Source organism: Rattus norvegicus, chromosome 17 (genome assembly GCF_021556685.1).
Source record: "Rattus norvegicus strain SHRSP/BbbUtx chromosome 17, alternate assembly SHRSP_T2T, whole genome shotgun sequence".
In the NCBI taxonomy this organism is placed as follows: Eukaryota; Metazoa; Chordata; class Mammalia; order Rodentia; family Muridae; genus Rattus; species Rattus norvegicus.
Window position 1 is genome coordinate 4,112,502 of NC_141550.1, and position 13,954 is coordinate 4,126,455.

Genomic DNA, 13,954 nt, shown 5'->3' on the forward strand with positions numbered 1-13,954 from the left:
AAATCAAAGAACGTATAATCTTCTTAGCTTAGTAACATGCTTTTAAAATCCCTCCATCTTTCTTCAAGGCTGGGTAGCTCATTTTCTATTGCTGAGTAACATTTCTTTCTCTGAACTGGTCTCTGAGTTGACTTACCTACCACAGGTCAGTCATCTTGGTTGTCTCTAAGTCTGATAACAATGAATACAACTACTAAAAAATATTCATGTGCTGATGTGCATTTTCAGCTAAGTCTGATGTGATGGTTTGAATATGCTCGGCCCAGGGAGTGACACTATTAGAAGGTGTGGCCATCGGATGTAGATCGCTCCTGAGAGACACAGCCAGAATACAGCAAATATAGAGGCGAATGCCAGCAGCAAACCACTGAACTGAGAATAGGTCCCCTATTGAAGGAATCAGAGAAAGAACTGGAAGAGCTTGAAGGGGCTCGAGACCCCAAAAGTACAACAATGCCAAGCAACCAGAGCTTCCAGGGACTAAGCCACTACCTAAAGACTATACATGGACTGACCCTGGACTCTGACCCCATAGGTAGCAATGAATACCCTAGTAAGAGCACCAGTGGAAGGGGAAGCCCTGGGTCCTGCTAAGACTGAACCCCCAGTGAACTAGTCTATGGGGGGAGGGCGGCAATGGGGGGAGGGTTGGGAGGGGAACACCCATAAGGAAGGGGAGGGGGGAGGGGGATGTTTGCCCGGAAACCGGGAAAGGGAATAACACTCGAAATGTATATAAGAAATACTCAAGTTAATAAAAAAAAAAAAAAAAAAAAAAAGAAGGTGTGGCCATGTTGGAATAGATGTGGCCTTGTTAGAGTAGGTGTGTCACTGTGGGTGTGGGCTGTAAGACCCTCATTCTAGCTGCTTAGCTGGAAGTCAGTATTCTGCTAGCAGCCTTCAGATGAAGATGTAGAACTCTCAGCTCCTCCTGCACCATGCCTGCCTGGATGCTACCATGTTCCTGCCTTAATGATAATGGACTGAACCTCTGAACCTGAAAGCCAGCCCCAATTACATGCTGTCCTTATGAGAGTTGCCTTGGTCATGGTGTCTGTTCACAGCAATAAAACCCTAACTAAGACATCGGGTAAATAAGAAAGAGTAGGTGGCTGCATCCTATAACAAGAATATATTGAATTCTGTAAGGAAGTGGCAAATTGAGCCACACAGTGTTCCACCAGAAAAGAGACTCCCACAGCCTTGCAAGCATCAGCGCAGTCAGTGTTTGACACTCGCCGCTCTAACTGACATGCAGTGCTCTTTGGTTGTTTTAGTAGATGTTTCCTGGTGGCTTGTGGTGGGAACATTTTTTCACATGTTTGTTCATTACCTGTCCATCTTCTTTGGCGGCATGTCTGTCTTTTAGGAGTTTATTATGATCTCCAAAGTTGCATGAAGTTCCTTCTCGGGCTAATGGGAGTAGTCTGTGAGAAAAAGTGTTCCACATTGTAACACTTACATTTCTGCTTCGATAATACCGTGACTAGCAGCAACCTGAAAAAGAGGATCTTTTCCTTTAAGGATCCAAAGGGCCAGCTGTCCCTAATCAGAGGGGAGGCATGGCATCAGGGGCAGGCAGCTGAGGGATCACATCTCAACCCCACATAGTGTCTCAGTCAGGGTCTGTATTCCTGCACAAACATCATGACCAAGAAGCTAATTGGAGAGGAAAGGATTTATTCAGCTCACACTTCCACATTGCTGTTCATCACCAAAGGAAGTCAGGACCGGATCTCAAGCAGGTCAGGAAGCAGGAGCTGATGCAGAGGCCATGGAGGGATGTTACTTACTGGCTTGCTTCCCCTGGCTTGCTTAATTTGTTCCCTTATAGAACCCAAGACAGCCAGTCCCAGGGACGGCACCACCCACAATGTATCCTCCCACCCTTTGATCACTAATTGAGGAAACACCTTACAGCTGTATCTCATGGAGGCATTTCCTCAAGGGAGGCTCCTCTCTCTATGATAACTCCAGCTTATGTTAAGTTGACACACAGAACCAGCCAGTACACATAGGAAACAGAGAGAACAAATTGACCTTTGGAGCCAGGTTGTGAACTCTCAAAGGTGGTCCCAGTCCGGCTTCATGTCATAAACATCCCATAACCTCCCCAAATAGCAACATCAATTGAGGACCACATTTTCAAATATATGAGCCTCTGGGGGACATTCCTCATTCAAAGCAACACACATGGTCAAAACAAGCTTGAGGAACTCCAAAATAAGTAGCTAGCGGCTGGAAGGACGGCTCAGCACTTAAGAGCATTGGCTCACAGAGGTCCTGAGCTGGTTTCCACATGGGGCAGCTCACAACTGCCTGTTCCTCCAGTACCAGGGGCATCCAGTGTCTCTGGTGCACACACCAGGCTTTCTTCCTGCTTTCATTCCCTAGCTTATAACATGACTCATATGAAACATTCTCACTGCACGGGTAATGGAACCTCTACTGGGTAGAAGTGGAGAACGCCGGTGTGTAGACTCCATATGAGCTACAGAGCCTGGAGCACCCAGGGATCCGGGTATCTGCAGGAGGATCTGGAGACAAGGGATGACTGAAGCCGAAGTTGTTTCTTTCTGCCTCCTTCCCTCTCCTCCCCCCACCCTCTTTGCTGTTGATAATTGAATTTTCTTTTTGCTGTATGGTAATTGAAAACGTAACAGTTCTATTTCCAGAGTGCATCTCGGTGGCACTAAATTAGATCTGTCGGCTCCGAAACCACACAGCGAGCTGTTTAAGAAGCCAATGCAAAGGTACGAACTCCATGGACCTTTCAAATGGTGAGCGACATCCATCTTTCCTGATGACCCATAGGTTGTACAGCTGCCAAGCAGACAAGAAAAAACATATCAAAAGCGTTACGTTTTGCTACTGGAATATAACCATTTTGATCTCTGATGGCAATAGGCTCAACAGCAAGCGTTTGGCTTCTGGTTGGGAGGGAGCACGCTGTCATGGCGAATAGGTTAAGCTGGGTAGAATGTATCAGTATTCTGGATGCAGAGTGGAAAGGACCAGATACTGTTAAAATATGAGTAGGGGAAGCAGACCTTTCAACCAGAGTTCTAGCGAGCGAGCACTGGGCATCCTGTACAAACGTGTAACCTGGGAGCTGCAGCAACCAGACAGATGGACAGAGAGACAGAAAGACTATGCAGGACTGGGAGAAACAGACCTGGAAGATGATCTTCCCAAGAAGATGCAAATTGTACCGAACATCACTGGATTGTGCACTTAGAATGAGAGAATTTCAATAAAGCCTTGAAAAGACTCAGATGTTCTTCAGAATGATGTTGTAAGTGCCCTTGAAAGTTTGAAGGGGGCACTGCTCGGTGCCGCAGAAAGCTACTTAGCTGTCTGTGAAGCAGCCTAAGAAAAACAAAAACTTCCCATATCTGGCTTAGGGAATCCTTAGAGAAATGGCAGAATTAATATCTCCCTCAATATTTACAGCATATTTATTTAAAATACGCCCACAATTTATGCTGAAGGACACCTCCAAGTGCAATGACACACAAAAACTATTTTATTGAAGTATGCTTATCTTGGGAAAAGCAGTCCTCCCCCAGTGTGAATAGCTTGAGGAGTCTGGGGACAAGAACGCACCTTATGAAGCCATTACCACCACCAAGGCCACAAACACATTTTTAAAAAGCATTTCACCTTTTTATTTAATGCAATGTGTTTATCTCCAAGCAAGGCCACTACCAATGAAGTACCTGAACACAGGCAAGATGTCACCTAGCAAGGACGCTCCTTAGTGACTATAAACATACCACCTGAAGAAAGGATCTGTTAATTGACACTGGGAGCTTTTGCTTGGCCTGTCAAGACCTTAGCTTAAAGAATCATGTGTGTTGCTGGTAATGAAATCATCTGACCGAACCCTTAGGCTGTTCCACGGTCCTGCCTTCCTATAAGGCTCTCGAATCACTATCCTCAGCAATAGGGGGAGGTGGGAGGTTGGTGGCACGTCTCTTAATCTACTTGTTTATATGAGACAGCCTCATTTTTGTGATCTAAGCCAGCCTCCAACTCATGGTCCTCCTGCCTCAGCTTTTGAACACATCCCCACACACGATTCCAGCGGGCAATTCTATGTGAATCGTTTGTGCTTTGTCCGATGGTGTGGAGACAGTGACCAGATAAACATCAAATTTCTGTTCTAACTTCGCCTTGTGTGGTGCCATGTTTCATTAACAGTCGTGACTTCTGGGGTCTTAGCTTTTTCTACACATACCCTCTCTCCGGAGAGACACTTGCTTTGGTATGGCAAGCAGGACCCAAAAGGAACCAAATTCTGTTGGAAGTTGCACGGAGCCACACAGTTTGTGTGGCTTGTTTAGCTGGGTATGTGTTCTGCTGTTGGCCAAAAAAAAAAAAAAAAAAAAAAAAAAGGTAGCTTGACCTGGTATCACATGACTAGAATCCAAATTTCTACGAGTGTTTTCAAAATGGTGGTTACTCTTCCTTGTGAACAAAGAAATTTAAAAAGTCTACTCTGAGGTGTCCTTTCAAACCAAGGAAATTCTCAGGGTCTCAGTCATCTTGACAACAATACTGGTGGCACCCACATGTAAGGAGCTGTCCACAGCTTGGGGGAAGGTAGAATATCCTGAGATCTGATGTGTTAGATGTATCCTATGTCCTTGCAGATATTCTGAATATGTATCGAGGAGTTTCACATATCACTGTGTGCACGTGAAAGTGTCCTGACCTTCCATCTTGCTTCTGACAGGGTCTCCATGTTGTTTGCTCCTGTGTACATCAGGAGAGCTGGCCTGTCAAACTTAAAGAAACTCCCCATCTCCATTTGGAACAACAGGACTACAGATTTGAGCTACTGTACCCAGCTATATATAGATGGGTTCCAGGGATTTAAAATCAAATCCTCCCGCTGCGGGGGCAATCTCTTCACCGCTGAGCCATTGCCCTCACGGTGAGACGTGAGGTAACGCGTCTCAGGTGATAAACATCCTAGGCACAGAGCTAGGGCCACACATACTGTCCTGTAAAATATAAAGTCACCCGTAACAGGAAGCTTACAACTTGTGCCTCTTCCTACCCTGTCATCTTCTTCTTCTGCCTTTGTCTTCGAGCTGGTGGAATTGGGGCATCTTTCCTCCTATTCCACCCCAAGCTCTGGCCTGGCCCTATTCTCACGCTCAGCAGTGGGTTTACTAGCTCTGTTCCTTAACACTGTGAGTCAGTGGTCTGGACCATCCTGCTCTGTTTCGGGGACTTCTGCATGCTTCAGGCTGCTGGAGCTTTGCCTTGGGAAAGGGCAGCAGACTCATAGCCTCTGTTCTACCCCAGCAGCATACAACCACTATCTTCTCCTTTTCTTTCCTTTAAAGATTTTCTTCCGACAAGGTCTTATGTAGCCCATGCTGGCCTTGAACTCACTGTGTATCGGAGGCTAACCTTGACCCCCTAATCTTCATGGCTCCACTAGGATTATAGGTGCAAACCACTGTGAGTGGTTTTATGCAATGCTGGGTATGAAACCCATGAGCAGCACTCTATCAACTCGGCGACGCACCCACGCCATTTTATCCTTTCTTAAAGGATCCAGTAGGTTCTTCAAGACCTCACGCCAGTGTGAGCATTTTTTTATGGAAGTTACCAGAGATCTGGGGCTTCGTGAATACTGCTGAAGCCTGTTTTAATAATACAGAGTGACCAAGACACACACTCTCATCTGATGGTTAGCTCCAGCAGTTACATTGATATTTTAAAGCTCCACATGGATGTGCGTGCGCGTGCGCGCACATTCTCACACACACACATACACACACACACACACACACACACACACACACACACACACACACACACACAAACACACTCCTATCTTCAAGACCTGTGTGGCTAACTGCTTAACTGGTTGTGGCTACTCTCTAAACTCCATGAATCAGAGAAAGCCTCTCTCTCATCCCATAGTTTCCTGTCTCTTTGATGGAAAGAGGCCACTCAGTGTCTCTCCTCTGCCTATAATTTTACATAAAGTGTGTGACATCTAATAAATCCTGTCAGGGTCCTCAGGGGCTTTGGAAGTGGCCGGCCAAGCATTACCCTCCTGTTTTATAGCTTCCTGTCAGGAGTATTTCTTTTTTCTTTTCTTTTTTTGACTGGCACGTGCCCTGAGTCATTCAGGGGTTATCTCAGTGCCACCCACTTATTCCCAGAATTCCCCTCTGGAGAGACCTCTTTACTCCATCTACCTCTATAAACTCACACTCTCACCTTTCCAGTACAGAGAGCAAGACAAGGATACAAAACCTGGTCATGATGCTGAGGGAGCTGCACAGGTCCTCAGGGCCTGAGCTGTCTGTGCAGGTAGCCACGTCCTTTTAGATCTCAGCTCCATCCTGTGCAAACAGGGGCAAGTTGCTGTAGTTACACAGACCGTAGCTTCCTCCTTGGGGAGAAGGCGATGAGGATGGCTGTTGTGAGCCTAATGTCTGTGGTCTGGTGACTGGAATATGTGTGTAAATGCACACATGTGCATGCAGCACACACGTGGAGGCCAGAAGACCGACATTGGGTGTCCGTCAGTCACTCTCCACCTTGGTGGGTTTCTTTAAATATTTATTTACATTTATGCATGAATGTTTTGCCTACATGCTTACCAACATGCTTGTATATACATGCTTACCACGTGCTTGCACAGTACCTGAACATGTAGGTACAGGGAACAGAATGTAGACTTTCTGTAAGACCAGCATGCACTCTTAATGACTGAGTCACCTCTCCAGCAATAGTTTTTTGTTTGTTTTTGTTTCTGAGATTTATTATTTTTAAAAGATTTATTTATTTAATGAATATGAGTACACTGTCACTGTCTTCAGACACACCAGAAGAGGGCATCAGATCCCATTACAGATGGTTGTGAACCACCATGTGGTTGCTGGGAATTGAACTCTGAAAGAGCGGTCGGTGCTCTTAACCACTGGGCCATCTCTCCAGCCACTATTTATTTATCTTTAGTTTATGTGTATGAGTGGTTTGCCTGAATGTAAGTATATTCATGAGCACGCAGTGCCTGGGGAGGCCAGAAGAATACAACAGAGTCCCTAGAATTGAAGTCCTGTGTGCTTGGGAGTCACAGTATGGATCCTGAGTTCTCATCCCAGATTTTCCTAAGGGTAGAAAAAATTTAGTTGCTGTGCCATCTCTAGCCCCTGGTTTTATTGTTCTCATTTGGTTTTGTTTGTTTGTTTGGTTGGTTTTTGTTTGTCTGGTTTTTGCTTACATTTGTTTGCTTCTTTATTATTTCACGGAGAGGGATGAAAGGACATGAATGTAGAGGTCAGAGGTCAGAGATCAGAAGTCAGAGAGAGCCAATTTGCAGAGTTCAATCCTCTTCTACCACATGTGACCCAGAGAGCAAACTCAGGTCATGAGACTTGGGGGCGAGCATTTTTACCTGCTGAGCCACAGGCTGGCCCCAGACATTTTTTTCTGAGACAGGGGTCTCTAACTGCACTTGGTGATTCCCTAGACTTGTCAGCAACCCCCAAAGATCAGCATCTGAGCGTCTGCACCTACCAGCCCTGGGATTACAGATGCAAGGTCACCTTGTTACAGATGCAAGGTCACCTTGTTACAGATGCAAGGTCACCTTGTTACAGATGCAAGGTCACCTTGTCTACATTTCTGTGTTTGTTTGTTTGCTTGCTTGCTTGCTTTTGACTTTTCAACACAAGGTTTCTCCGTGTAGCCGAGGCTGTCATGGAGCTATTTCCATAGACCAAGCTGGTCTTGAACTCACAGAGATCCACTTGCCTCTGCCTCCCGAGTGCTGGGAGTACCTGAACTCAGGTCTTCATGCTTGCACACTGCCGACTGAGCTACCTTTCCAGACCCTAGTGTTGAAGGCTAACTAACTTTGCCTTCAGTTAGGACATCAGGAGGAAAGGTTGTGGCAGGTTACCACATGAAGGTCTAGAGGAAGGGAAACAACCGACAGAGAATGATTTATGAGTTCAAAGTCAGCCCTCAGAAGGACAGATCAGGATAGATTTCTCAATTACTTGGTTTCCTGAGAAGAAAAAGTTAGCTTTGAGATAAAGCGTTAAACCGCCCAAGAGTGCTTCAAAGTGGCCCAGGGAAGGGAAGCCTGTGACTGCTCCTTTAAAGTCACATTGGAATTAGTCTATTCCCGATCAAGAACTGGAGGCGTGGTTCACAGTGTATATTTAATTTTTGCTAAAAATGTGTAGCTAAGAGAGAGCCAAGGAAATATTTTCATTTAAGAAACGCCAACTCTGATGTTGTCTTCTGTGTGGGAAGGAAGCGGTGTGTTTTCATTCTTGCCAATCAATAACCGAATTCAGTCTCCATACTCATTCAGTTCAATGATGAGAAAGTTATCTGGTTTTTAGGGAGATTAACTTTCCTTCCCAACCCTCCTCTCAGCCGCCTTCCTGTCGCGGTAAAATGGGTTTCTTTTATCCTGCACTAGCCGGCGCCATAGGGCCACATGGCATCTGCAGGATATTTTTATCTCAGTCAGCAAAGCGTCTCACCCACTAAGCTCCATCCCATCTCACACTGCCAAGGGCTACTGTCTGAGCCCGGCAGCAATCTCTCTACCCATCTAGTTCTTCTTTTTTTTTTTTTTTTTGGTTCTTTTTTTCGGAGCTGGGGACCGAACCCAGGGCCTTGCGCTTCCTAGGCAAGCGCTCTACCACTGAGCTAAATCCCCAACCCCCCACCTAGTTCTTAAGGCGCGTCGCTGCCATGCCAGTTTCATACAGAGACCGCCTATCTCACGGCTCTCTTACTGTGGACTCAAATAAGTCGCCACTTGAAAGAGCACAGCACACAATAACCTCTGACCCAATCGATGAGATGTAATTTGCCCATCCAGACAGCACAAAATCCTGTACACACCCATCCCTCAAAAATAGTCATAGCAACCCGTATCTACGCGCAGAGAAGAATCTTAACATCTGCCGCCATGTTCTCCCAGCTCCTTCTCCTCCAGCTCCTCTCTCTTGCTTCTAAAACTTTGTTCCCGCCCATCCTTCCTTCTGGTCCAATGACAGGCCTTGTTCTATCCTGTACCTGCCTTCACCTGCGTAATAACATCAACCTACACTTTCCTTTCTTTCCTTCTGTTACGGATTGAACATAGGACCTCGCTAAGCACAGTACCACATAAAACCAAGGCCTTATCCCGAAACAGAAATGTGTTTTTATGGGGTGGAGCAGGCAGCTCCGCGTTCAGAGCCCCAGAATCCATTTCCCTTTCAGTTGGCTTACTATCTCCGTCTTACTTGCCTTGATCCACCCTGCTTAATGCAATCATTCTGGAGCCTCCCCTGATCGAGTTCAAATTAGAACCAGGCTGAATTAACATCCCCAAACGGAATTTTGATAGTCTGGTCTCGGTGATGAGACTTATTCTTCGATTAGATTCTTCATGAAAGGCTTCAGCTGCTATGATTTCAGGCCTGGGTGGATCAGGGGCAACCCAGAGTGAAGTGTTGATTCAGCCATTGTGGGTGTCTGTATGGTAAGGGAGAAACTGTCAGAGGAATTTCTCTTTCCATCCCCCCAAGTTGATATACAGGAAAATGCACACGGGGCAGGGAGTATCCAATTGGGCAACACTTTAAAAGTATTATTTTGTTTTATACTGATAAATGACCTTTGCGCATGTGCATAGGGTATAGTCTGGAAGAACCGGAATTGAGGGAAACTCTCTCTGTTTATTCCCTGCAAGAGAGAGGAGAGAGCCCCTCTACCCATGGAGGGTTCATAATTGTGTCCACGAAGGAAACCGGCAACAGACAAAAGGAGAAGAACTAAACAAATATATTCTATTCATGGGAACATCACAGAAGAGAAACGTGGACAACTCGAAACCCAGTGAAATTTAGGAGACAAGTAGAGAAGTGGAAAGATGGGGCACCCCAAGAGCAGCCAATGCCTTCTGGGAAAGAGGAAAGGCTCTGAAAAGAAGAGAAGCTCTGGGCATCACACGCGGCTGTAGTCTTGAACTTGTGTTAGCCTGAACAGGATCTTCATGAAGCTGAGCACAACCATACTGTGTCAGGGCAAGGGGAGGGGGTGCTATATACTTAATACTTGCCAGGGGAGGGAGAGACATTTTCTTCAGTAGCATAACCACTGGTATGAAACCATTGAGCCACAGAGTAAGTAAATATATCTGTATCTGTATCGCTAGCATACATCTATATCTATATCTCTATTTATGGACAAATTGAGAGGAAGAAAAAAAATAGGATTATCAGTTATGGGGTTACCAGAACAAGAGGACGGTAAAGTGTGTGTATGGATATTGAAATACATTTTGGGCCAGGTACAGTGTTACATGCCTTTAATCCCAGCACTTGGGAAGCAGAGGCAAGTGAATCTCTCTGAGTTCAACACCAGTTTAGCCTATAGTGAACTCCAGGCTAGTCAGGGCTACATGGTAAGACCCTGCATGAAAAAAAAATCAAAAATAAAATTAAGTTAAAAAATAAAAACCAGACATGCCTAAAAATGTCGCGGTGGAACCCGTTACAGTGTGTAATGAATACAGGCTAAAGCGAGAAAGCTTTACAAGTGTGGCCTGTGTGCTGCAGACTCCAGCTCCCTCTTGGATAGTTGATGAGTGCCTGAGCAGGGGGCCCATGACAGCAAGCTCCTTTTAGAGTGTCTGTTTTTGGGTGGAGCAAATAAGCATGTGTTTGTTACTTGCCAAATGATCTGAGCTAAAAATCACGAATACAGCCTTGCATTACACACCTACAATCCCAGCCCCGAGAGGTCCACGAGGGATGGCCTGAACTTAACACAAGCTGGTTCTCTCCCTTGTTCTACCCTGTGGGTGCCGGAATGGATTTGAGTTTCTAGGATTGGCACTAAGCACCTTTACCCAGTGAGGCATCTAGTCCACCGCTTGAAAAGGCAAGATTAAAAAAAAGCAAAACTCAATTAAGTTAAAATCTGATTTTTGTTTTGTTTGGACTTTACACTTTGGTATCCAACTCCTGGGACAAGGGACTGAGATGCATATTTTACATATCAAAGCAGAGATGGCCGCCATGTTCTCCCAACATCCCTCAGTCCTACCTGCCACACATTGCCTCCAACTCTGAATTTCCAGCCTAGGGGCTGGGCTGCCCTTCCTCCAGAGTATCTTCCCTACCTACACACACACACACACACACACACACACACACACACACACACATGCCCCTACCGCTTTTTTCCTCTCTCTTCCTCTCACTTTCTCTCCTTCTCTCTCTGCACACACACTTTCTTTCTCTCTCTCCCTTCCCATGGTGACCTCCCTGACCTCATTTCTTAGGGCCAGTGAACTCACCCGCTCGAGAGCAGCCTCCCAATAAACCTGCACTTAATATAATTGAATCTGATTTGAATTGGCTCATTTCACCATCGGTGAAGAAATAATTTCTCATTTACATCTAGTCTTCAGCCCACATGGGCTTTGGGGTAATGCTCTTCCTAAGTGTTTGACTTGAATGTATCTTGAGTGATCTCCAACTGGTCTTTGCCTCCTGGATGGGCATCCTGGCAACCTCATGGGGACCACAGTCAGGAAGCAGACACAGCTAGAGGAGTCTGTTCAGGGCTGGCCTATGAATGCCTTGGCAGACCATTCTCCTTCCTGGCCTCTGGTATGAGAGACCCAGTGTTTGTATGCAAGGATGCTTCTTCCTGGGTTTGGGCCACCAATCATAGTGAAAAATGGCCATCCTTTAGGTAACACAGGCGTTTGGGTGAATAAACCGGATGCATTTAAATTAAATGCATCAAACAACAGTGAGGTGGCAAGCATTGATCTCGGAGACTAGCTGTATCTCTGTGGAGTGGTCAGCTTGGAAGGGAATACATTTTGTGTTTCTTTGTAGATAACCCCTTCTGACGGGTAGTGGTTTGAATACACTTACATAGGCCCAATAGCATAAGGTTAAAATGGCCTCAGGACTTGGAGCAGAAGTTGTTCAGAAAAGTGTTTCTCGAATTTTTGTTGAACTCAAGGAGTCCCAGAAAACATTCACATTCAAATACAGTAAAGCTGAAAGTGGGGGCTGGAGAGATGGCTCAGTGGTTAAGAGCACTGACTGCTCTTCCAGGGGCTCCCAGCAATGACACGGTGGCTCACAACCATCTCCAATGGGATCTGATGCCCTCTTCTGCATTTGAAGAAAACAACAGTGTAGTCACATAAATAGATAGATAGATGGATAGATAGATAAATTAATAAATAAATCTTTTTTTAAAAAGGAAAGAATCTTTACATAAATAAATAAACAAAGCTGAAAATGTTGCTATCTTTAAAGTTCACCTAAACAGGGATTTGGTCTGCTCTGACCTTCTGTTTGGAGTTTTGTTTTTATTTTGGTGCTGTGCTTGGAACCTGATGGGCAACTGTTTACCACAGCCTGTTTTACATAATAAAGACCCTCCTTTTGTGGGTGGAGACTAGGAGGGTCAAAGGCAGTCACAGAACAAAGGAATTCCTGACTATTGGTGGAGGTTAGAGGGTGGAGAGTTTAGCATTTTAGTGATTGCTGGGTGGAGGTACGGGTGCTAACTCAGGAAGCTACCTAACCCTGGCCAAACCTGCCTCTGGGATTCAGCTCTGGGAGTTTAGCTGTTTAGGAAGCTACTGGGCTGTGTAAGGCCTGTCCCTCTGGTGTCTGTGATCTAACTCAGCTCTCCACTTGCTCTCTGTGACTTCTTTAGCTTTCAGAACCATGTTCATATGTTCTCTCTGGGGCGTGGGGGGTTGTTGTGTGGGTTGTGTGTGCACATCCATGTGTGTTGCTAGGAACTAGAGATTCACACATATCATACACGTACCCTAATACTTGCCTCCTATAAACTTGACCTCAAATGGTAGAACCTTCTACAGCAGTCAGAGGCCAGCACTCTGCACTCTTAACTTTCAACAAACAGATCTCTGCTTTGTGGTTCTAAGAGATACTGCATGTAGCCACGACCTTTACATACGCCTTTCCCATGATGCAGACTTGACTAGTCCTGTCTGGTAGGCTGGAGACACATCTGTGAGAGGTGAATCACCTGAGATTTCCATGGAGCTCATTTTTGGTGGAGAAAGGGAGGAAGGGATGGGATGTTGGGTCTCCCATTGCCTGACCCTGACACTGGCACACACTCTGGCATGTCAGAGGCCAGCGCCCTGAAGAGCTTGGGCTCTCCTCTGGTGGCTGGGGCCAGCAAGGGCAAGCTTGACTTGATGGAGAAGAGAAAAATCAGAGAAGAGTAGCAGGCTGGGGTGGAATATGGTTCAGACCATGTGTGGAATTGGCACTGAAGTTACGATGCCGTGAAGTTCCAGCGAAGTTTCTGATCCCTAGATTCTTAGAAATCTTGCACAAGAGTGCGTAAACAAATGTGGATTTGGGTTTTTCACACTGGGAACGTTTCTGGCTGGCAATGGCTGTAAGGAAAGTTGCAGACATACACGTGACATACAGAGGGGTGTTGTTTGAGGAATACCTTGTAATTAGATCCAAACCCTCGACAATCACCAGCACAGCGCTGTAATTTCAAGTGTCAATGCCACACACGGTCTGAATCATGTTCCCCGTTGTGTTTTTGTCAAGGTTTGTCTTGCCCCACAAAAGCCAACATTTTCATTGGTTGTCCAAAATAGTCACCTTAATTTGCTGGAAGACAAGCCGGTTCGTGAACCTTCAAGTAGGGAAAGAGATTTGGTCAAGAAACTCCCTGCCTCAGTTCAGCAGCCTGGCCATCTGGTCTCAGGTAAGAGGAAGGGGTTGAATCCAGGGAACTAATTTACTGATTGGCAACATATTCTCCAGGAGGTGCTGTGGGGGTGAAGAGGGCAGGCGCCAGGTTAAGGCTCAATTGATAGTTTCCTTTTGGCTGCGTTTGTTTTCAAAGGATATGTTACATTGTATTTAGAACCCACAGGAGGAAA

The 13,954-nt window shown here is 45.8% G+C and overlaps 1 long non-coding RNA gene across 2 annotated transcripts in view; it reads left to right on the plus strand.

Moving 5' to 3' along the window:
• Positions 1–13,954, plus strand: part of LOC147999943 (uncharacterized) — a 109,950-nt gene that overhangs the window by 10,082 nt on the left and 85,914 nt on the right. For both annotated transcript variants that reach the window (XR_015641399.1, XR_015641398.1), the window contains exon 2: positions 13,617–13,776. This is a non-coding gene — a long non-coding RNA (uncharacterized LOC147999943). The remainder of the gene's footprint in view (positions 1–13,616; positions 13,777–13,954) is intronic.